The 25,532-nt window shown below is 42.0% G+C and overlaps 1 protein-coding gene across 2 annotated transcripts in view; it reads left to right on the top strand.

Moving 5' to 3' along the window:
* Nucleotides 1-25,532, top strand: part of MAML3 (mastermind like transcriptional coactivator 3) — a 367,191-nt gene that overhangs the window by 944 nt on the left and 340,715 nt on the right. The gene's annotated exons all lie outside the window — the stretch shown is intronic.

Raw genomic sequence — 25,532 nt, forward strand, 5'->3', positions numbered from 1 at the left:
TAATAGCTGACACCATGATTCGTTGTCAGAAGAAAAAATATTTCTAAAATAACACTGCTCCACCCCCCAAAACCCACCAGGTTATTAGACCCACTACGGAAAGGGGAAATTGACATAGCTGTTCCGTGTAGGAAGAATTAGCTCTGAAAAAGAGACGGGAAAGAGTATGGAGCAACCCCTGGGGTTTTGCAGTCCTAAGAGTTTTGTCAATCAGCTTTGAAATGGGGGCGGAAAAGTGTGTGTGTATGTACATGCTGGCTGCCTGGTTAAAGCCAGCAGAAGGGGAAGGTACGAGAGGGCTTTCCCGGGCTGGAGTGACAGCAGGAAGAAAAGTTGGCAGGTTTCTCGCCCCAGCTGCCAACCAGGGTGCAGGAGCCCAGGTCCCTTCAGCAGCAGCCGCCACTCAGCTGAATATCTTGCTAAAGTTTCCTTGTGTTTAAGAGGCTTAGCGAACAGCGAAGGGGGCGGGCGCTGAGCTGCCAGGAGTGTAACTACAAGCAGGAAGTGGAGTTTCCCACTCCCAGCCTGCCCTGGTGAGGGGTGCCGGGGAGCCGGGGCTCGGGCTGAGGGAGAGCAGGGGTTTGCTACGCCTCCCCCGGCCGGCGGGGGACAGTCGGCACTTTTAATGAGCAGCTGAGCGTGATTCTGCTCGGCCGGGGCCGGTGCGGGGAGACGCGCCCGCCTCAGACCTTGGGGAGCGGGCGCTGCTCCTCGCATGGCGCTGGCCGGCTGTCGCCTCTCTGCGGAGCTGCAGGGAGCCCGGCGGAGGGAGCCGCGCTCACGCTGTGCGGTTTACAAGCCGCGCACGTCGCGCCCCTGCCCTGGGAGGCTCCTGCGGGCGGCGCGGCGAGGAGCCGCCGCTGCCCTCCCGGCGGGCGGCTGTGGCAGTGACAAAGCGGGGGCAGGGCGGGGCCGCCGCCCCACACGTGAAGCGGGACCATTTGTTTATCTTAAACTGTACCCAGCCCTGCCCCCGTGCCACCCCGCGGGCAGCCCCTTCCCGCCTTCCCAGCGACCGAGACGCTTTGTCCGCCCCACGACCCGCTGGATAAGCAGCCGGAAAACTAGGAGGTGGAGGAATTAACCCTCCCGCCCGCCCGCCCAGCCTGACCAAACAGCGCCCCCCCAGCGCCGTGTGTCCGAGGGAAGCGCTCCCCAGGCAGCCCCGCGGGCCTGGCTCGCGTGCGGGGGGTGAGCCTGGGAGACAGACACACGCGTCCCCTGTCTCCCCACGGCAGCATGGGTCGCCCCCCCCCCCCGGGGGAGCACGTACAAGGGCCATCCGGGAAGATCCAGAGGGAGAGACACAGGGAGAGGCTCTTGCTTTGCAAACAGGAAGCTGAAAAGCCTCACGGACCCGGTGTAGCTTTCCTGATACCACCAGCAATACACAACCGCGTCTCTGTGAACCCTCCCCCCCTTCCTCAGGGTCTCCTCTTCGCCACAGCATTCAGGCTCTTAAACACTCAGCTAATTCGATTTCCCCTCTGCTCAGCTGTGGAGTTTATGTTGTTTCTAGTAAAAGAGTCTCCCTAGATCCTGGGGTTTGGTTTGTGTTTTGCAAAACATACTCTCCATTTTGCTGGTTGACAGGCCCTGTAAGGGGTTTTAACCTCAGAGGCCGGGAGTCTTTCTGGAGGTTCCTGACTCACAGAAAACTATAATGTAGTTGGTTGGTTGTGCAAACGTGATCAAAATTAGTGTCTGACTTCTCTTGACTGAGTTCTTAGGCACCTAGGTTGTAGCGACTCCCTTCCCAAAACCACACGAAAGCATCAAACTCTTGGGTTTTCATTTATGCTTACTTGGTTTTGTATGGAATATATAGGACAGAAATAAAAATGGGTGTTTTGATCATTGTGAAAATCATGACACAAAATGACAAAAGCCAAGCAACTCTGTTGCAGCCCACACTCATAACAGCTTGCTTCATGTTGAAAAACTTAAAGAGAAACAGTTGTTTAATGTAGTAATGGAGTTAGCCATTAAATCTATTGTTAAGGTAAAGCTGTTTTTGTCTGTTAAAGCATATAATTTAAATGTTTTTTGTGTGCAGTAGCCTTCAAATTTATCTTTTTAAAATAAAAATGAACATATTTGCTAAAAATAGACCTAGTCTCAATCAAGTTAAACATTTGTAAAGAATTGTTATGGCAAAGAGTAGGGACAAATTCTGCTTTGTTTCACTCACAGAATATTACTGGTGGGTTTTGCCCAAAGACTGAAAATACTCTGTGGTCTGTAGTATGTGTAATGTGCTCATTAAAGAGTTAGATTTTCTATCTGATAAATTGTTCCTTTCAAAGCTACTTTTCAAACTTTAAAATCTTTCTTTAGAGATGTGTGTGTATGTGTGTTGTGCAGAAAATAGTTAATACTATCAAATAATCACTTGCCAAGTTTGTTTCATATAGTCATATTTTTATTTACAAAAACTACACAAAGTTGTTTAGGGTTTGTTTTTGGCATGTGAAAATAGGTGAACAGATTTTTTTTCTTGAAATGTGTTAAATTCGAAATGAGAGTAAGGGAGTAAGTTTTTAAAATCTTTTTAAAATAGAAGTTTACAGCAGAAACGCTGACATGATCTGGCGCCTCACCTAATATCTTACCGTGTAGCACTGTCTTTACACAGAGCCATTATTCAGTTCAGCCCTCAGATTAGGCTGCAGATTTTGAAAGTGATGCAGTCATTAGAGAAATGAATAACTAGGATCAAATAAACAAATGCAAGAGGGAACATTACTTCTGTCTTGTTGCTAGTATTGTTTTTTTGTTCTTTTTTGGTCACTTAAAAAAATCTCACTCTCTTATCAAGTGAAGGAGACAGTCTGAGGAGAACTAGTATCTTTCAGTGTGTTTCCCTCCCCTTCTTTCTTTTCAAGTTCACAGACATTGGGGGAAGTCAGAAAGAGAGATTGTGTTGGTTTAAGGCTGTTGGGAGGTAGCCTGGGACCCATCAAACCCTCCCACCAGGTGATGCTGACACATGCTGCTAATCTGCCCTTCAGCTAGCTTGGCGGCAAATGTCAAGGTTTTAAAAGGATTGTTGACTTTTAAAGACATGCACCCTGATTTTATTCTTCTGAGGGGAATAAGAATCATCAAACATTTAAGATGCTTCTCATCCCCAGCTCCACAATTTACACCAAAACACCTTATTCCTAAACTCAAGGGAGGAATTATGCAATTTCCACTATTCGGAGATTTTGTGTCCACTGAAAAGCAGCTTTCACTGAGTGGCTATTTTAAAATAGTATCAAGGAACAGAGAAGTATAGAAGTGACCATACTGGATTAGATCAGTGGTCTAAACTCGATTAGTATCCTGTCAGCAATAGCGGCCAGTCCCTGATGCTTTTGAGGAGGTGCACAAAAGGGATCAGGAATAAACCTGTTCCAGGGCAAATCTCTTACCCCCAAATACTGTAGCTAGAAGTTATCTTACACCCTGAAACATGAGGAGTAGAAAATAGTTATGGTAACTGAGAGGGAGCAGAGGTATACAGTTTTCACTAGATGAATTTTGGTTACGAAGTCTCATAAATTTTATTGACAACTTTGTTTTTTAAATGTACTTAATTTGGGTAGAACAGTATATAGATGTGAAAATCAGACAGCATATATAGGCATTAAATAGATAATGAAAAATCTGGACCCCCACAAAATTTTAAATTTGTAAATGGATGAAAGTACTTTTTCTTTTTCCCAATTCAACCTGACTAAGGCCAAAGTTGTTTGCCTCTGAGCTGGATTATTTGAATGCTGTACTAGTTAGCTTTTCAAAGACAAAGCAGAGGAAAATTGCAACCCATCCAGAACTCTGCTGCTCATCTTCAAACTGGTTCCAGGAAACATCAACACATTATTCCAGTTCTTTGTGAGCTAATCTGCCTTCCCATTTCCCACTGGAGTGACTGCAAGAGTCTTCTGGCTCTTCATCCATGTTATTTAGTGACCTTTGTTCAGTGTTACAAACCATCTTGAAATCTCTACCAAGTTAAACCACCTCTATATCTGATCCCATTGTACTGCTGTTCTTGCAGTATAGGTTTATAATTTGTTGTCCATTGAAATGCCACTCCCGTAACTATCACATTGACTTTCTTATACTCATTTATTAGAATCTTAACTTTACAGTGGGGCTTAAGTGTGTTGAGATTTACGTTGTCCTAGTTTTAAAGTCCTTCAAGACCTTTTTAATATAAGCTGTATATATCTAACTTTATTGATTAATTAGTATTATATTGACAAGTTCCTATCCCAAAGACTGACATCTAAGAATCAAAAAAGATGTAGAGTTAGAATTAAACATAACACAAAATATTATTCAGATCACAGAAGTTAGTGACAGAAGTCAAATGACCCATTAGATCATTTTTTTATTTCCCTGCCAAGACAGATTATGCTAGCCCAGAGTTAGTTTAGAGCTAGTGAAAACATGACTTATAAATACAATATCTTCCAATACTGTTTTTCACATTCCCTCAGACAGTGCATTGCTAACAGAAGTTAAAAATCTTGTCACTCTTCCACCTGGGGTACAGGAGATGAGCAGGCTGACCGTTTCAGCTGAGACAAAGCATAGGAGCAAAATGGTAGGCACAAAAACATAAGAAGCAGGTTAGTTGTTGAAGGGGGTCTCTGCCTATTTTGGAAATATTACATCACTAAAGAGGAGAATTTTTCCAAGAGGACATTTCCCCTTGCTGAATTGGTATTTGAAAATCAGGACTTCCTTGTTTATCTTTGTGATATTTCTGTAGATATCAGTGTTGGAGTGGATAACTGTTAAACATTGCAAATGATTGCTTTCAATACTAGTAGGCAAGTTTGTTTTTTAAACATATATTTGTTACATTAAACATTTGTGTGTGGACATGTACACATACCCCTCCTCTTTGAATCTTGATTTTTTCCTCCCTCATGTTGTAATATAATTTATTAAACTTGCTTCAGGGTACCAGCTATATGCAATTTACACTACAGGAATTGTACATTTCTCTACCATCACACAGATGAAAATGAAGAACAGACATTTTCCACAGAAAGTCAAATGCTGCAGTCTTTTCTCAGGCCTTACTCTGTGATGACTAACTAGGAACTTTAAAAGCAGCGAAGAATCCTGTGGCACCTTATAGACTAACAGACATTTTGGAGTATGAGCTTTCGTGGGTGAATACCCACTTCGTCAGATGCATGTGAACTTTAAGATTAAGTCAGTGCTAGACATAGTGAGCGATATTTGCTCTCACTTGTGCTGGGGTAATTCAGAAGTAAGGTCTGGTCTACACTAAAAAGCCAGGTCAACCCAGATATGTCGATCAGGGTTGTGCAAAATCTATGTAGTTAAACCAACCTAACCTCCAGTGCAGACAGTGCTTGGTCAATGGTAGAATTCTTCCATCAGCCTAGTCACTGCTTCTTGGGGAGATGAATTAACTACAGTAATAGGGGAACCCCTCTCATCGGCATAGGTAGTGTCTACACTGAAGCACTATAGTGGTGCAGCTGCACCTGTGCCACTGTAGTGTTTCAAGTGTATACAAGCCCTAACTCTACTGAAGTAAGTGAAATTACACTCATAAAACTGGTATGAGACCAGAATCAGGCTCAGGGTTAGCAGTGCTCCTTCATTTAATTTGCAACAGGGGAAGAATGATTGTACTATTGAAGTAGAACTCATTTTGCTGTTTCTCAGAGGATGGATTTTAATTTCTTTCTCTAGTGGCTCCTCTGTCAGAACCAGGATTATCCCACCCTCTCCCAGTTTTTCTTCTCCATCTCAGACCCCCTTACACTTGACACACCTGTGTGATCATCGCCATTTGGGGCAGGGGGACTGGACAGAATCTTCTGTTGCAGCTAGTCAGCACAACAGGTTTTCACATAACAGCTGGACAGGATGGCTGTTTGGCGTGATGCTGGGCAGTGGCTCAAGTCTCCTAGTCGCTTGTGACCTGTCCACACTATGATAGAAGAGGTATTTTTAAAATGTATTAGCTAACATGTTTTAACTCACATGTTTATAAATCCTAGTGTAGACAAGGCAAGTTGTATTTTAACGTGTTAGCTGGTCATGATGAACCTAGGCTTCAACTTGATCAGCTAGCGCATGTTAAAAGTATTTTATGCATGAGAGTTTTTTAGGCTTTGTCTAGACTAAGAAGAGTGTCTGAGCTCGTGCTGAGGCCACAATTGAACATACTAAAATTGAGCTAAAGGTGTTACTTTTTATCTGTGCTTGGAAGATTGGTCAAATTTAGGTTGCACTTAGCTACCTTGTGTTATGCTAAGCCTGATCTAAATTTAACCTTTACCTTAGTACAGACAAGGCCCCAGAACACATTAGTTACAACTGTGCCAGCTGACAACACACCTTTTGTCCTAGTCAAGTAAAACCCTACATTTTACTATGTTTCAGTTTACAGAGTGTGCACATGCCTTTCCATTCTTTCACATAGACACTGGGATTATAGGAGGGTCTTTAAAAGTCATTGAAGATGTCATAGTTTACTTCTTTGACAGTTCATAAGATATCAGCTGCTGAAATCTTGTCCCAGCAGACATGATCTAAGCCCATTTTCGGTGAACCACCACAAATACTATAAGGGCCAGTACACTTCTCTAAAAATTAGTCCTGAAAGAAAAAATGGATCCTCGTGGCTGTGTCACTAACTCTGTGTGTCACATTGGGCCAGTCACATACACTCTAGTGAATAGTGAGGATCCCTGGGCCATTATTTTGGTTAAGGATTAATGATTATTTTCATTTCGTTTTCTGTTTGGTTGTGTGTCTGTGTATGTACAGTTCTTTAAAGATGATGATGGCACTTGTGTTGTTTTTTATACCTGGGGTTTGTTTCAGCGTTCGGGTATGTTTCCATTAAAATATTCTTTTTAGTTAAAGCACTCAGAGATATTCTAAACATCAAAATAACTAAAAATGTATCATTGAACACTTACTATGGCTCTCATTTTCTTTTGAAAGTGACAAAGTCTGTAGGATACTTACTGTTTTTCACCATGTATTTCTAAACTTAGTGTTGATTGCATCCTTCTTGATGGATGCTATTTGTGAGACTAGCAAGAGACTGTAGAGTCTCACCTATTTTAATAACTGCTTAACAATGAAAGAACTAATAACACAATATGTTTAATATTTTAATATTAGATATACCAGTTTTTCATTCGAGTTTGCTAATGTTAAACTATTTTGGGAAGTGGTTTATGATCGTTCGCTCAGGGTCCTTAGACTGCTCATGTCAGAGATGACATCACATCAGCCACCAACATCAGTAGTCTCAGAACTGCCAAACGTAATTGAAAGCTTAAAAATATCAGACATTTTATTAATAGTGACAAGTGCTTTTTACCTTCTGAACTTTTAAACTCTTGGGCTGAACAAACTCAATATAGTTTCCCTTTAAGATTTCCCTCTTTTATAGTCACTTTACTGCATCACATAAAATGTATATTGACATGGGCATAGGAGTGTCTCAGCAGGTTTAATAGACGTGATAAAAATGGGTCCAACTATGAGAACCTTCCATCTACAATTTGGTCCCCCTTAGCATTTACACTGATGCTGCTAAAATGGTGGTAGCAGACCTGGCCTTTGTCGTCTGCCTTTAGTATTTTCCATACAACCCCAGAATGCACAGAGTAAAAGGGAAGTTTTAGCTTATGACTTTAAAAATAACAACTTGTTTTTTTGAACATATGGAACATGCAGAATGTCATACTTTTCCCAAAAAATGTAATTTTTCAATGTTTTCCTTAAGGGTAGGAAGATATTCCCCATCCCCATGTTGCGATGCTCAGCATTGCAGTACCTAACTTACCATAGGAACAGCTCTGAGTTAGGTGCCTAGACTTCTGTACAATGAATGGAGAGGATAGGTGCCTGGGAACGGGATCCACAAACCCAGCAAAGCAGGCGGGAAGCTGCCTAAACTAGCCAATGGAAGATGTTAAGCCTTGCCCTCTCATGGAGATAGGCACCTGAGGGCTTGGCTACACTGGCACTTTACAGTGCTGCAACTTTCGCGCTCAGGGGTGTGAAAAAACACCCTCCTGAGCGCTGCAAGGTACAGCGCTGTAAAGCCTCAGTGTAATCAGTGCCCATAGAGGATGTGGTTTACGTGCAGCACTGGGAGAGCTCTCTCCCAGCGCTGGCACTGTGACCACACTCACACTTCAAAGCGCTGCCGTAGCTGCAGGGAGGTGCCTGTCTGTGCTAGTGATGCATGAACTGGGGGAAGATCGGCGCCCAGCTGCCTAAGTTGCGTATATGGTCTGAAATTAAATGGGGAGGTGGACTGGGGACCTCCCTTATAACCTGTAGCTTAATGGATAGGGTTTTTCACTCAGGATGTGGGAGACCCCCTGGTTCAAGTTCCCCCATTCCAGAAGGAGACAAGGGATTTGTCCTCTCTGAGGCAAGTGCCCAAACCACTAGGCTAGAGAGTAATTCTAACTTGTTCATTGTCCCAATTAATATTTCATTATTCAATTAAAGTGAAACAACTAATAGGAGAGATGGGGGAAGATTCACATTAGCATATTCAATATTTTAGTAGTTAGGGCATTCATCTGGGAGGTGGTTGATGCCTGTTCAAATCCTTTCACCCTCTCAGGAAGAGAGGGCTTTACCTGAGACTCTCCCAAGGGTTGCCAACCCTCTAGGATTGGCTTGGAATCTCCCGGAATCGGCATTGATCTGCTGGTGACTACTGAAAGCAATCCGGGAAATTTTATAGGATAGTTTAAGAAAACAACATTGCGTCATGTTGAGGAGGGGGAAATCTCCCAGAATAGTTTCAGTCAGAGTTGGCAACCCTGTATCTCCCACATCCTGGGTAAGTACCCTGGCCATTAGGCTAAAGGTTATAAGGGAATGTCTCCTTGTCCCTGAACTTGCCTCTGAGCACACTTATATGACTAGCAGCATAGGGGTCTGAATGCCTATCTTCCCCAGGTTGGGGTTTAGGTGAGAGATAGGCCTCCGGATGCCTATTGTGAGGTAGCAGTGCACATGCTTAGGCGGGAGATAGGCACCCAGATGCCTAGCACGAGGCTGTAGTGCATATGCCCAGAGACAAAAACTTAGGTGCTGAGTGAATTTAGGTGGCAGCTGGCCAGCAGTTCTCTGGATCACAGCGTTGCCTAAAAACAGGACTTATGCCTAAACCTGCATATCTTTCTGGATCGCACCCCATCTGCTTTCATTGCCCTGTATCACAGCCTCCACCTTTTTGGCAGTGGAGGACTGAACTAAATTACTGTCAGAGTCTGTCAATGTTGCTTTAAAATTGGCTGAAGGAGTTGCTGTTAGGGTACGGGAGACTCATTCCTCCTACTTCCAGACTTCAGGCTCCTCTTCTAGTGTTCCAAGCAGCTGCCAGGCTGGAATATTTCAGGGTTTATAAAATGATTATAGCTTAATTTTCCTTAAGACTTTAGATTTAAAACAAACAAAAAAATCCCTTAAACCCTACAATTAAGATTCTGTAGCTTGTCATCTTTTTGTTCTTTTTCTTTTTTTTTTCACAGTTTGGGACTATTTCATGCCTGATCATACATCCCTTAAGCAACTGACTTCAGAGTTTTCTCTGAGTAAGAACTACAAGATTGGGCCCTTACATTATATGAACCCTGGGATTTATCATTTAACACCAAAAAGCCAACATATATCGGTCCATTTTGTGTGTCCCTAACATCTTTTCTCTTTTCCTTTGGGTCACATTTCTAATCCATTGTGGTATTTTAGCTCTTTCTTCCGGTGTCTAATCTACAGGAAAGAAGAAGGTGTTTATGGCAGATGACTGGCTAGAAAAGGCATTGCAGGTGTTGTGTGTCTTTAATCACTTAACATATTTCCTTACATCTTTGTGTGCAGACCAGCACCTAACTCAGGAGAGGAATTGTAACATTTCTATACTACTTTTCATGCAGTGTTGTTCTCAAATATTCTCTAGTGCAGGGGTCAGCAACCTTTCAGAAGTCGCGTGCCGAGTCTTCATTTATTCACTCTAATTTAAGGTTTCGCGTGCCAGCAGTACATTTTAACATTTGTAGAAGGTTTCTTTGTATAAGTCTATAATATATAACTAAACTATTGTTGTATATAAAGTAAATAAGGTTTTTAAAATGTTTTAGAAGCTTCATTTAAAATTAAATTAAAATGCAGAGCCCCCCCCCCCCCCCGATCAGTGGCCAGGACCCAGGCAGCGTGAGTGCCACTGAAAATCACCTCGTGTGCCGCCTTCGGCACTCGTGCCATAGGTTGCCTACCCCTGCTCTAGTCTTTGTTTAAGATGATGACTTTTTAAAAAATAATTTAGCTAGGAATAATTGTGGCTGAACAGCAGAAGACAAAATTTAAATTTTAACAGTGAATTTCCAAAGCAGCTTATATTTACCAATAAAGTTGGTGGTTCTGAGTGATTCTGGGTTCTGATTTCACTGTGTTCCGCTCCAGTACACTATTAAGGCTGTTGGGGAAACTGTCACAAATTTAAATAATCCCATTTGAAAAGTTTGTTTTGGCAATCTGCATCTGTAGCTATAACATATATTTTTACTTTGCATTGACCCAGGTAATGGTCACTTTGAAGACTACCGCAGGTTTACACTTCTGAGTGCAGACTTCTGTAACTGAGTGATGGCCACATTGTTTGAGCTCCAAATTGGCTGAAGCATTTCTGGCGTGTAATCCATGATTGGATTTAAAGTAATGGTTCAAAATAATCCCTAGCTCCTTCTATTAAGGTAAATTGGTGGGCTCAGCTTGGAGTCTGTGCATTGGGAAATATGTTTGATTTGGTTCCACCAGGTGTGTAGATAGGCATGCTACTGTTAGAATGTAATGTTTGTTCCTTCTTTGATGGCAGGAATTGTTTGTGTTACCGGTTTGGTAGGCTGAATATTTATTTATCATTCAGATTGTCGCAGCTTCACAGACCCATCTGAGAGGATTCAAGTTACAGTGTTTCATCAGTCATCACCTTGGGGGAGGTAGTTGGCAACTCTTACTAAAAGTTCAAGTTTGCTTAACTAAAGTGCTGTATTTTGAGGAATAAAGGTATTGACTTTGGTGTAATGCTTACTTTTTCCTTACGCAGTTTTCACACCGTTTTGAAAAGAGAAACGGTAAGGGGGATTCTTTGAAATAGTTATTATGCTTCTCTCTCCTGTTTGATTTGTTCCCAACTTTTTCCAGTATATCTGTGAGATGAATAGAGAGGGATCTGACAAAGTGAGTACTCACCCACGAAAGCTCATGCTCCAATATGTCCGTTAGTCTATAAGGTGCCACAGGACCCTTTTCTGCTTTTAGGGAGGGAGAGGTGATCATGTGTGGGGCTGTTTCAGGAAAGAAAAGTGGTGTGAGAAAAGGGGGAACAAGAAGTACCAGAGGCAAGAGGGCAAGTGCATTGTCTGTGGAAAGGATTACAGCACAAATACTGAGCAAATCATAATGTGAGGAATTCTTAACACATGCTAGGATGCACAAATTCATTGTATGTAGCTGGCCATAGGTACAATAGGATCTGCGTCCTGCTGCCCCTGAGATGTTTTCTTCATTATCTGATCTTTGCTGTTCTTTTTTTCCCCCTTTAATAATATTTCTGTTGTGGTAAATGCCTGCAGTGAGGAGTGATAATGGATAATGAGAGTGCTTGTGAAAGCAGAGTAGCAAAAACAAAATTGATTTGACTAGTGGCGTTAAAAGGTTTCCCCAGCCTCAGCCATTATTGTGTTAAAAATCCATGTGATTCCCTAGCTACAGACAAAGGTGGAACTTAAGACATCAGTGTATGCTGCTTTTTAAGTTGCCTTGGGCCTTTGAATCTGAGGAATAGTCTGTCCTGTTGTTAATCAAAATACTACACAGTTTGAAGAACTAGGAATGGTGGGAGAGCTCAGTGGTTGGAGCATTGGCCTGCTGAACCCAGGGTTGTGAGTTCAGTCCTTGAGGGGGCCATTTAGGGATCTGGGGCAAAAATAGGTCTGGGGAGTGATCCTGCTTTGAGCAGCGGGTTGGATTAGATGACTTCCTGAGGTCCCTTCCAACCCTGATATTCCCCCAGTTGTGGTTAGCTTGTTTTTCCCTCCTTTTTACTGTAATGTTCATGTCTTTTCAATTCATTGATGAGTATGTATTTGCCTACCAATCCTATTTGGCTGTAATATCTGTGCATCTAGACATATTACTGAATAGATAAGAACAGTATTCCAATATATAGGCACCCAAACAGCACTCCATCAGAATGGCTCAATAAGACAACCTCTTTCAACCTCCCTAAAATGCTATCTGTCTCAGCATCTCTGTCACCCTGCTTTTCAGCCCCCCTATTACTGACCCTAGCAAAAACCTGGAAATAAAGATAAGTCTTTGGGGACCTCCCTTGGTGATTAGGTGAGATGGACCTTTCTGGGGGAATTTAACTTGGTAGTTCAATATTTGGACAGTTTTATATAGACAGCTGGGCAGAGTGAGGCAGATTTTGTCACTGTCAATCTGAGCAGTCGGACCTCCTGGTGGTACTGATGTAGGTATCTGTGAGAGGGAGGAAGGACCTAAATAATGATCTGAGGTCTGAGGATGGCTGAAAAGAACAACTCATTGGTCAAATTGTAGATCATTGTCATGTTGGCCAACCCTGCTCCTCCTATGAAAAAAGAAGTTGCATTCATATTTTTCTGTTCTCTCTCTGTCTTTCTGTGAGTCTGATAAACTTAGTGTGCAGTACTCTGTGATGTATAAAAAAAGAGAGAGAGAAAAAAAAAATGACTCAGCTTTTTGTTACTAAATGGAGTCAAAAGTATTCTCTTAGCTACTCAAATGCAGTCATACTGATTTATTATTTTACATGGAATTCAAAATAGCTACAATAATTAAGAAAAGGTTTTCTGTCACCATCCGTTGGATGCAGTGCCTTGTAGTTGTTGAATAGACCACAGGACAGTGCTGTGGCTTGGGCCTTTTAATTTTGTCTTCTCTCCCATCAGTTAAACTGCTGGAGCTCCTCCTTGAATAGCTTCCTGTCTCTAGTGTAATTCAAATACTGTTGAAGGACAGCCCAGTCCAGTTTTATGTGAGAGATGTTTTCTGGATAGTCAGCATAAGAATTATTTAAAAGTATTCTTAGAGGGCATCTTGTGTTAACTTTGATTCCTCGTGGGACAGCTGATACAGAAGATGTAAATTATGATTCCCTCAATGGATTTCATGCAAAATGGTCATTTGAATGCTGATCAATAATCCTTGGCATTAGTTAAACCAAACAAATTAGTGTTGGTCAGGTCAGAGGATTATGTTACATTTTCTGATTTTTAGAAACACTTACAAGCTCAGCAAAGAAACTCTAGTATTAGTAATACCATTGTTTCTGACACCAGTCATGGTGTGGCATATAGGTTTTATTGGTATGAATTTGGGCTGGCCACATTACTCACAAGAGCCAAAACCATGACTGAGTTATGCCAGCCATGTCATATAAGTGTGTATGTGTGTGTATATATATATATATATATATATATATATATATATAAAATTGGGACTGGTTTTCATATGTCCTCTAACTGTAGAGTCAGGCTGTCTTAGTTATGAGTCAAACTATACAGGGCTCTGAGGGAGAAATATGATAAATAATACACTTCAGAAACCTCTAAAATTATCTAAAACATCTTTTCTATACATAATCCTGTTGCATATTCTCACTGGTCTAGTTGTACAAAACTCCCATTTCTCATAATGATGGATAGCAAGATATCAGACCTTAAATCTGTTACTGGGCAAGGTCTGAATATTATTCATCTTACACCTCAGACCCATAGCGAGTTTTTGGAGAAATTCCACGTTTGGTGGGAAAGCAGAAAACACTTTTATTGCTGGTGTTTTATAGATTTATTTTTTAAAAGAAGGGACTGCAAGAAGGTGCTTAAAGGTATAGAGTGAATAGTAGTCCCAGTGTAAATAGATTAGTGGGCCAAGTGCAGGTGAGATCGTTAATGCAGTTTATCACAGGGTTCTGTCATTGATCATCTGGATACCATCACCATAGGTGGTGTGTGTGTAATTATAGGTGGAGTTGGTAGCACTGCCTGTAGTTAATGTTGCCTAATGTTTTTTAAGATCCTGTTTTCAGCTGCTTATCACTTTGCCAAATGTTAATGGTTTGGGCTTAATTTTTCCCTGCCAGGCTGAATCTTTTGGGAAACTTTCAACTAACATGATTCAGCTGTTTTATGAGAATGAAATTTGGGGAAAATACATGTTTTTGCCTATATTAAAAAATTCTTACAACCATGTCTGGCATAACCATACTTTGGAGCAAGGGCTTGAAAGGTGGCATGTGGGATTTCTCTTTTGTCATGCTTGTGAACATTCATCAAAATTTGGCCAAGTTATGAGCTTCTGAAAAAATTCAGTTTGCACATGCTCAATAGTGACTTCTTAGAGTTGGCAGCCAAGTTCTCCAAGGAGTCTCTCTGTATTGAGCATGCTCTATTCCCTCTCAGCTGGTAAGTGCTGGTTGCACTACACATGCACTATTCCCACAGAGTGAATGAGTGTGCTTCAGCCCTGGGGTGCAGAGCCTGAGCAGGACTTTCCTTGCAATTGTTCCTCACAGTTCCCAGAGGCTGCAGTGACTCTGGGCACCAGAACTAAGAGTAGGGGAACGTCTCACCTGTACTCTCATTTGTCTCCCAGCTGGTGCCAAGCAGCATGAAGGAGACTGAGGAAGCAGCCATGCTGGTATGCAGACAGGTGAGGAATTGGGTGGATGAGTAGCAGGAGATGGAGAGTGGATAGGAGCGGAGGGAAAAGGTGGGACAGGAGCTGGTGGGAAGCAGAGGGAGATGGAAGGTGAAGGAGGGGTGACAGGAGTTTGAATTGGAGGTGATGGATAGTAGCAGAGTGAGGGTGGACAGGAGCCAGGTTTGGGGTGACTAGTAGGAGCAGAGGGGGACAGGACTGGGTCTGGGAGATAGGAGCAGAGCTGGGTAGAGACAGGCAGGGGGCACAGAGACAGAACAGTCCATAACTACTAGAGTGCACTCCTCTGCAGAGCCTGGAATTGTATATGATGAAGTAATAAAAGACTATATAATGGTGCATATACACGGGGTGTGTGTGAATTAAGGTGCAGTGGGTAACCTTAATGCTGGTATTTCCCAACTTTTGATTGCTTGACTTTGTAACCTGATCATCCTTCCAAGGTTGTTTTATGAATGTAATTTTATACATACACACACATCCTTCTTCTCCACCAAAAAAAACTTTAGAATCAAAGTCGCTTGAGTGCAAGGCTCACCAACATAACCACGAAAAAATTAAGGAAATCACCATTTAAGGCAAACTTAATTTTCATGCCTTAGAACAGAAATGTCACACTACCCAAATTCACTCACAGATGCCTTACCTCTGAAACAAACTCCCTTGGATTTTCAGCATACAAATGTGCACAATACACACCACACTCCCTTACACTGCATACACATGCACAATTTGAATGCCAACTTTGTATTTTCCCCCATATAGAAATAACTTTGCCATGTCTGTAAATAGTATATGTTCACATAGTTATGGTAACAGTTAAGAGCATGAGTTTACATGATGTAGATTTTGGTATGGTGTGTGATTTACTATATGTTGCAAATGCTGCTTTCATGCACTTATCAGTTTGATAGCAGTAGATTAAATCTTGACATCACCTCTGATATATTATAACAAACACATGTATGTATTTTTCAAGTGCTTTATGCCAAAACCCGCGTATACGTTTCTAAAATTTGTTAAATTATTGGATCCCCCCCCTTTGATGCATTACCCATTGTCATTGTTAGAACGAACATTCCAATTTTTCTTTTCTATGTCTGTACATCCAGAGCTGATGCATACAATCTAGACAAGATTTGGATTTCCAATTGGAGGTGGAAGAGGGAAATTTATGAGTATTCTGTTTTTGCGAAACCAAAAATGGTATTCAGCAGGTGAACCATGTTTGAAGTTGCTTGTAATTGTACTGTCTACTGCCTGTGTATCATTGCACTCTTAATGGATTGATTGAAAGCTGCCCACCAGTGCACCTTAAGTGCTATACTGCTAAAAAGCTAAAAGAGATTGTTCCTTTTAACTCAAGCAGTAATATCTCTTATTTTTAGGGTATGAGGCGCTGAGTTTTATCTTTGCTGTTGCTGTAAACTGCTCAAAAGCCAAGATGTGTAACAGGTTTGTTACAGATTTCGTAAGGCAATAAGTGATAGTAACAATCATACCTTTCCATCAGCAGAATAAGCTTTATACTTTAGTGAATGTTGTAGGTGCTCAGCACTTCAGAAAATCAGGCTGTGGATTTAGACTGCATACTGTTATGCACCCAAGCTTGAAAAATTTTGCAAAGGTGCTTTGTTGATGCTTGTTGGACTTTTTATACATAAGTTACTGTATTTCAGACAATGAAATTAAACAATAGTATAATGTTTAAACTTTATAGTTCTAATATTATTGGAAAACCCCTAGCTTTACATATACATTTCTCAAACTGTTTTCTTGTATAATTGTACGATTTCCAGAGGGTACTCAGAACCGATTTAAAGGGTATCCTACTAACATTCAAGTTTGTGGAAAGAAACTGTTCCCCTCTACTTTCCTGGCCATTCATGGTATGTTCTGTATTTCAGTTATAAGTATTTTCTGGGGATCATGTAATCATAATACTATACACTACGGGATACTGGGCTAGTAATATCACTTGATTAGCTGAGCATGCCTATTACTGTAATTCCAATAAAGGATTCCTTGGGTAACGTAACATATAACAATGGACAGTACTATTTAGTCTGAATGGAAGTGATGGCAGGAGGAAAGAAATCATTATGTGCTTATTTAAAATATGTTGAGCTACCTGTCCAAGGAATAGTTGTATTCACTTTGAGTGAATTTAAATCATATACATTACCAGTCTCGTCCCAAGCCATATTCTCTTGAGTTAGGAGAGTTCTAGAATGGGGACAGGGTGGTGACTGAGACTGACTTCAGTTGAAGGTTGACTTCAGTCAGAGAACTTTTGGGTTTGGCCTTCAACTCATGGTGTGAGCTGTAAAGGAGAATTAAACATTTTAATTAGACATGCATCTGAGGAAGTGGGTATTCACCCACGGAAGCTCATGCTCCAAAACGTCTGTTAGTCTATAAGGTGCCACAAGATTCTTTGCTGCTTTTACAGATCCAGACTAACATGGCTACCCTCTGATACTTAAACATTTTTGTTTCCCATAATTCCTGTAATCTCCAGTGTTGCAAAAACACTTTGCAGAATATTAAGTTTAAGGTCTGAGGGCTACTTGGATATCCTAGGTCACAAAAGACACCTTTTCCTTTTTGTAAGGGGTGGATAATTGAAGACCATGTGTGTTGTGATATTGTTAAGGTGCAGTTTGTTTATTTTGTTTCTTTGATGTTGATTGCTGTGTTTGTTACATGTATTATTTCTGTTCTGTTTGTGGCTGTTTTGTAAATACCAACATACATCAATCACATATTTTTGTTACCCAGTGAATATGTTGCTTTTATAAAAAAGACATCATTTAGCCTAATCTAATTAATCTTTGGGAAATATTACGTGAAAGAAAAAAAGAACAGGAGGGAATCAGGGACTCAAATTCTGCCTTGAGGAGACAACAAAAGTGGGTGGTTGTGGCAGCATTTAAAACAAATTAATAAGGAAATTCTCTGAAAGCCACTTGTTATGGGCAGAATCCAGCACTTGTAGAAACAACTTGAGAGAATCCTTGTAGCAAATCTACAGAAATGTGGGTTAATTGCTTAGATTTCAAATATATTCTGTGGAGATGATTATTAACCCATGCCTGCCTGACTGTCTATTTTTGTTGAGCGTTATCTCTGTGTCTGGATCTGTACAGATTGTAGGGGAAGACACAGTCCGTGTGCTAGAGAGCTTTCAATCTAAAGCCATAGGTCAAATCCAAAACATTATGGCAAATCTAGGGAAAATTAGATTTTTTAATGACTCTTGCAGTGTTCTGTTTTTATATGTGTTTGAGATCGTGTCACCATCTAGTGCTTGGCCCAATGGAAGAGGATGAAGCATTTACTATTGCTGGCTAGAGGGTGATCTCCTCTAGCTCAGATGGCAGAGACCTGTTTTTGGAGCTGAAGGAAGAAGGTTGTATCTGTTCTCTGTGTGTGTATGTGTGTGTGTGTGTGTGTGTGAGAGAGAGAGAGAGAGAGAGAGAGAGAGTGCTTTATCTAGAAATTATGTCTGACATAGGCAGCACATAGATTCATTATCTCTAACTCTTCAAAGTCCAGCTATCCATACGTTCAGAATTGTTGGTGAATTCATGTGCTACCAATAGATGTAAGATTTCATTCAGTGTAGAAATTAGCTTGTGGTGGTTTATTTTTATTAAGAGAAAGATAGTATCATGGGTGCATTATAGTAAGCATATCGCTTTGCTCCAAGGTTGTCATTCATTGAATTAGAAGATACTTCATATTTCATATATCAGGATATATTCAGCTACACTTTACAGTTCTTTAGCCTGATATCCAAATTGCTCATAAGGCAATATAATTAATAGAGAGAGAACCTTACAGTCACTAATAGGTATTTTTATGGTAAATGCATGTTTTGACAACTGGGGCCATGTTTTAATTTCCATTTGTAAAATGGACATTTGAGGAATTGGAGGTTGACACTTCTAAACAAAATTATGTGATTGGAGACAAATGATTTTGGAGGAAATGAAGACTTTTCCCAAAGGCCTGTCATGATGGCACAAGAATCCCTCCAGGTGGAACTAGCAGCAAAAAAAAAAGGGGGGGGGGAGAGGAGAAAGCTCTCTCCCCCTAGAACAAAGTCTTACTGGCTCCTTCTGCTCAACTGTTCCCTGCCCTGATGATATAGATAGGCCTCTCTGCTGGCTGCTGCTTTGAGCAGCTGTTACAGGTTAAGACTCAGAGAATTAGACTACATTTTTAAATTAATTTTAAGTTGTTTATCTTTGTATTGTCTTCATTTTGGCTTTAGTGGTTTCTCCTTCCTGGTTCTGCAGTGGCTGGGAGATACAGTGATCTTCCTGTGAATCCTGTATTGCCGTTTATATCTCTTTCTTGAGCAGAAATGATGCTATGGGTGTGCTGGCAGGGGTGGGGGGGATCTCTTTCCAGTGATAGTAAGCTATAAGATGAAGCTGAATTTCTGTAGGTAGGTGCAGTGTTGAGTACCAGTTCCACACAACAGAGATTAGAAGGTAGGATTGCTAGTCCTCCAGGGTTGCTCTGGAGTCTCCAGAAATTAAAGATTATGTCATGTGGTGATACCTCCAGGAATACATTCAACCAAAACTGGCAACCCTATGTCTCTGGGATCCTAGTGGTAGCCTAATAAAATTGGTTCCATGGTAAGGGGTGGAAAATACTTGTACCCTCCAAATAGTGACAGCCCTAAGCTTTCTCTGTGGCAGCCATTTTATTTTGTTGTTGTGCTGCACAGCCCTTGAAATGTCAGAAAAGCCCAGGATTGTTTAAGTCTTGTTGGAGTGCAGCCCATCATATGAAGACACTGACGGCTTGTCTACACTGTCACTTTACAATGCTGCAACTGTCTTGCTCAGCGGTTTGAAAAACACCCCCTTGAGTGCAGCAAGTTTCGGCGCTGTAAAGCACCAGTGTAGACAGTGCACCAGCGCTGGAAGCTACGCCCCTTGTGGAGGTGGATTTTTTTAGAGCTCTGGGAGAGCTCTTTCCCAACGCTGGTGCCACGACTACACAGCCACGTTCGGTGGCACTTTAATGTGCCAGTGTAGACAAGTCCTCAGTCTAACAGGCTCCTTCTGTCCAAGCCCTTTTTCCCCCTATCCCTAAGGAAGAGGGATCCTGTCTGAAGAGGAACTAAGGCCTGACTATTCAATAGAAGACATAAGAGACTTTTCTAAAAGGTGATTTTAACCTTTATTTAAGAGATGAGATACCTGAGGCAGAACACAAAAGGGAATCGTCTCCTAGCTAACTTTAGTATAATTTCCAAGGGGGTCCCAATCAGCACATAGTCCAGCACTTCTTGGCTGTGAAGCAGCACATCTGGATAGAACACTTGATAGAGAGTGTTCAGCTGAACTGATGTAGTCAACAAGCCTCTGTGTAATTGATTGATACTATCAATCTTTTTTATTTTATTTTTGGTCCAATCTCCACCTGCTGGTAAATGGAGATAGGTAAGCCCACTTGCTTGGCTGATATAGGAGGACTCTGAGAAATCAAATTAGCACTTAGGAAATTACGCTTTACCTCTTTGGAGGATGTGTTCAGATTAATTTAGAACTAATACAGTAAAGTCTCACATACCAGTTTAGGAGCCATAGCAAAATAGGAGACTGAAGTTACTACCCTTCTGCATGCATCTGAGGAAGTGGGGATTCACCCACGAAAGCTCATGCTCCAAAACGTCTGTTAGTCTATAAGGTGCTACAGGATTCTTTGCTACCCTTCTGCGTGTCTGTATACATTACTCACATAAGATCCTGAGGGCTGGTCTATACTAGAGGGGGAAATCGATCTAAGATATGCAGCTTCAGCTACGTGAATTGCGTAGCTGAAGTCGAAGTATCTTCGATCGAGTTACCTACCGTCCTCACGGCGCGAGATCGACGTCTGCGGCTCCCCCTGTCGACTCAGCTACCGTTGTTCGCATTGGTGGAGTTCCGGAGTCGACAGGAGCTCGTTTGGGGATCGATATATCGCGTCTCATCTAGACGCGATATATTGATCCCTGAGAAAATGATTGCTACCTGCCGATACGGCTGGTAGTGAAGACATACCCTGAGAGAGGCTTTCTGTAGTTGGGGCTGAAAGGCCAGGGGATTGGTAATGTAATAGGAGCCTTCCACATCTGGGTCAAATCTGGCACATGTAATCACTATGTATGCCTACTGCATGTTAATGATTCAGTAGTCTCAGTCCAGTTCCTAGTAGATAGGTTTCTATATTATAAAAAGATCCCGCCATCACAGTAGTTAAACAGCAGCAGCAGCCCTGTGTGACAGTCTCATCAGAGAGGCCAAACGTTGACTGGAAATAGAGACTGAATTGCCCCCTCACACTAGAGGTGGAATGATGTGGAGAAGCTTGCGCTGTCATTGCTTGCTGTTTTGTACTATTCGTGGCTAGAGGTGATATTCATTCGCCAGGACTGTCAAACCAGCACCTTTGATGAGCACTAAAATTAACTTTAAAGAAAACTGGCCCATGGAATCAGCCCCAGTCAGTAACAAGGAAACCAGACAATCAGCTTTACTGTTTCCTGGGGTGAAATGGTCAGGTACTGTTCAGTTGTATAATTTCAAGGTTTTTTTTCTTTCAGAGGACAGATAAGAGTATTAAATCACTCAAAGGCATGAGCTATAACGCAACTTCTGTTTTTTACCAAGGCACAGACAGTTCAGGTGAAGTCACATGAAGAAGCAGAGCAGCATAAGAGCTTTCAAAAATTACCTCCAAGCAATTAAAAATGGTTTATTAAAGTGTGTTCTGATAATACTATGGTTGTGATATAAACCCAGAGAAAAATCAAAATATTTCACTCTGGAATTAAATCTCAGTTCCTAGGTACTATATGGATAACATTGTTGGGGCCCATTCCTGCACTTCAGAAAATCTGTGGGATAACTACTGTGTCCAGAGAAAACCTGGTAATAAGCACCGAGCTCACACACCATCCTGTACATAAAAATAGCCCGATATCAGGGCTGTGAGAAGGCCCAGTAGGCAGGAGGTGATGGACACTCCCCTTATGTGCGTTGCTTGTCATGCCAATAGCTAGCATATGAGCTGGGGCTGAGTGTATACAGAGGACTTTTTGTTAGGTTGTGCGTGTTGTTTTTGGCTTTTACATTTAGTTAAACTTTAGCCGGTGCTAGAAATACAGTCTGACAAATGTAAAGAGAACAAGTACAAATCCCTCTAAAAAGTAAACTATCAATTAACTGAAGGCGTTACGTTCTGCTTTCTTGACAACCTGTAGGACCCCAGTGAAGCTGTTGGCAAAATGTGAGGTTATGTTAACAGCCAGTTTTGAAATCTGACCTGCAGATCAGTTCCTTTTTGCTGTGGACTCTCTTCCTTTATGCCCAGTTCACTATTGCTCGTGCAGTAGCCGGTACTGGGGATAAGCAGCCCCTGTGCCACACCGTGCAGCATGTGTAGTAGCCATTTCCATATCACACGACCTTCTTGTCTGCTGGCGGTGGAGTGCAAGCCGGCAGCTACAAAGGCTGTGTATTGAATAGCCCTGTATATCACATGCAGGATTGGGGCTGCGCATAACATCCTGTTTCATCTGTATGTTAGGAGTTTGATAACTTTCATCTGGATTGTCTTGCTTTGGGGTATTGTATCTCTAAATATTATTTTAAGATAGTTCTTGAGGCATACATTTTAAGTGATTTGGAAATAACTTAGGAAACTTTTGTCCATTTTATTTTTCAGACAATTAATTATTTGCAGTCCAGAAACTAAAATCTGTGCCATGTAGTAGAATGTAACTTGCAGAATAAAAATATGGTCCAGATACCTGCCTTTTTTTCCTTGGGCTAAAGTCCAGCTGTTCATTGAGCTGCTTTGCTCCTGCTGAGCAAACAATAAGAAATGTATACATGTGTGTGCTGCCTAATGCTCTGCCTAGCATGTCCTTGTGATTCAGTGATTTCAGTGACTCCTGCACTGGACATGTCTGGATAGCAGGATGCATTTCTCTACGGTAACAGATTCAGCAGCAGCTATCAAAGAGCAAAACAGGCCTCCTCCTGTTTTTGTTTTAGAAATCTTTGCCTAAGTTAAATACCCAAATATGGTCTGACAGTGACTTGTAGATTCAGGAGGGCTTGTCTACATGGGGAGTTATTCTAGAATAGTTGTTCCTGGTTAACTCCATGTGCAAATGCTCTTATTTCAGAATTAAAGTGCCATATTCCAAATTAATCAGGAATAGTTGATCCAGAATAAAGTAGGGTGTGAATTTAAAGCGGATTAACTCTCATGAGTAGACAAGCCCTTAATTTAACTTCACCTACTATTTCAAACAGTCTCTACCCCAAAGAGGCGTAGACACATGGAAAGATAGGTCCTGCCCTGAAGAATTCACCATTTAAAACAGAGCGAAAGGAACACAACTCGCTTGAAGAGTATTTCTGTGCAGATTCTGAATACCGAAGGAAACACTGATCTGCTATGTTTGCCCCCAGAATGTGGTTTATTGCATTATTCAGATTTATAATTGAGCATTATTTTTACCCATTATTTTATTCTGCTTTAATTTCTGAAGCATATTTGTACTTATGTAAATACTTTAATATTAGCGGTAGTTTGCAAGTTTGACTGTTTATAACAAATAAAAGCAGTGATTCTGTTTCTTTACCCTGAGAGTTGCTGCCACCCTTACCTAATAAATTAAAAAAGAGCAGCTTAAGTTGAAGGGCAAATCCACCTCGCTCTTCCACAGCCACTCTCTGTACTGGAACACCACTGTGCAGGGTGGAGTTCAGTTTGGGGAGGTTAAAAAAGGAAGTCCAAATCTCCTGAGCACCACAGAACCTAATCTTATAGGGGCTCCTTTCATATCTCCAACAGCCACTGCTCCCGTCATAGTGAGGAAATAACAGTAGCAGCAATTACCACTCCAGGACTCTGTGGGGAGGATTCCCTTTGTTTTCAGTTTCATGTAACCCACCTGCTGGGAGCGAAAGTTGGAGGATTGGGCCCTAAGGATTGAACAATAGGATATTGAATTTTAGGAAGCTCAGTCTAACTTCCCTTGAGACAAAGTGAATGAGCTACTCTTTTTCCCAGAGGAAGAGCTCGATGTAGCTCGAAAGTATGGGTGGCGGGTATCATAGGCCAGGGGGAGGCTAAACCTCCCCAAACCCAGGCCATGGCTCCGTCCACATTCCGCCTCTCCCCAGAAGCCAGTGGGGGCTCAGCTCGGGCTGACGGTCTGGGGAGGCTTGGGCCAGTGCTTCTCCAGCTATGGTGGGGGGGCTTGGGAACCGGCCATTGGGAGCTGGGGGGAAAGGGAGGAGGCAGTGCCTGCAAGCAAGAGCTGCGGCGGAGCTGCTTGTGCACCTCTGCCTAGGAGCAGACCTGCGTCTGGGATGCAGTGCGGTCTGCAGTGCTAGGACAGGCAGGAAGCCTGCCTTAGTATCCCCACTGCATCTCTGACTGGGAGCCGGACAAGGTAAGCCCGCGCCCCTGCCTTAGCCCTGAGCACCCCAACCCCAGCCCAGAGCCCTGATCCCCTCTCCTGCACCTAACTCCCTGCCCCAGCCCTGAGCTCCCCCAAACCCACAGCCCCCTCTGGCACCTCAAACCCCTCATTCCTAGCCCCACCCCTGCACCTCATCCTTCTGCCCCAGCCCTGAGCCCCTCCCACACCTGAACCCCTCATCCCCAACTCCGTTGGGTCACAGGCATTTTCTTATACTGGGTCACCAGAAAAGAGGTTTGAAAACCACTGTCCTATGCCATGGAGCCACACACATTCTATTTCCGACTTGTTGATGTAGCCTGTCCAATGTGTACTTGTGCTTCATTTGCTATAGTCATCAGCAACCAAACATTTCCTTTTGCTTCCTTTTTAATCTTAATCTAGTATCACAAATACTGTACAGGGTGTTTTTCTGTCTAATGTAGATATTGGTCCCATAGACTTCTTAGACCCATAGATGCCCACACAGTCACATTCTAAGGATCACATTGAGTTGTGCTCATACAGTTGAATTTTTACAGTTTCCCCTTTTGGGGGCCAAGTCTTAAAGACCTTACTCAGGCAAAACTCCTTTGAAGGTGGTGAGATGACGAAGGATCCACAGATTGACGGGCAGCAGGATCAGCCTGAATGTTTCATTTCATATGGAAGGAAATGTCAGAGGAAAATGTGTTTCAGATGCTGTTCTCCTGATGGGTTGGGCATTGTCCTTGCTCTAATGCCAGGGGCAGAAATGGGGACAGGGCTTCTGGTACAAATTAAAGTAATAAACACAGCATTATATTGACTAGGATAACTTAATGATTTGATTACTTTGATTTAGGTGGAGAAGGCTATCTAACTGAGCCATGTTTCTGGAATCCCTGTGAGATGTCTTAGTGACATGTTTTCTAACCAGCCCACTGTCACTTTGGTAGTATAACTGTCCTTTAAAATATTGTCAAAATGATGGAGAAAGACAAATTGTCTGAGTAGACACTTAAGTTGAAACATCCATTGTGAACCATTGGTCCATTATTTGATTCTGACATTATGAACACAAAGATGATTTGATAGAAGAGTCTCAGAAAATAATGTCCCAGATTTCTTTTCACAGCATGTAATTTAAAGGCAATGGGACTTTGGATTTAAGAACCTTATGACAGTTCTGTCTTCAGAAATCTTAATTTTGCTATCTAGACTATTACCTTTTCTTGTCTTAATGGGGAAAAAATAGAGTGAGTAATTGGAAGATATG

Source organism: Gopherus evgoodei, chromosome 5, assembly GCF_007399415.2.
Source record: "Gopherus evgoodei ecotype Sinaloan lineage chromosome 5, rGopEvg1_v1.p, whole genome shotgun sequence".
NCBI classification, from domain to species: Eukaryota; Metazoa; Chordata; order Testudines; family Testudinidae; genus Gopherus; species Gopherus evgoodei.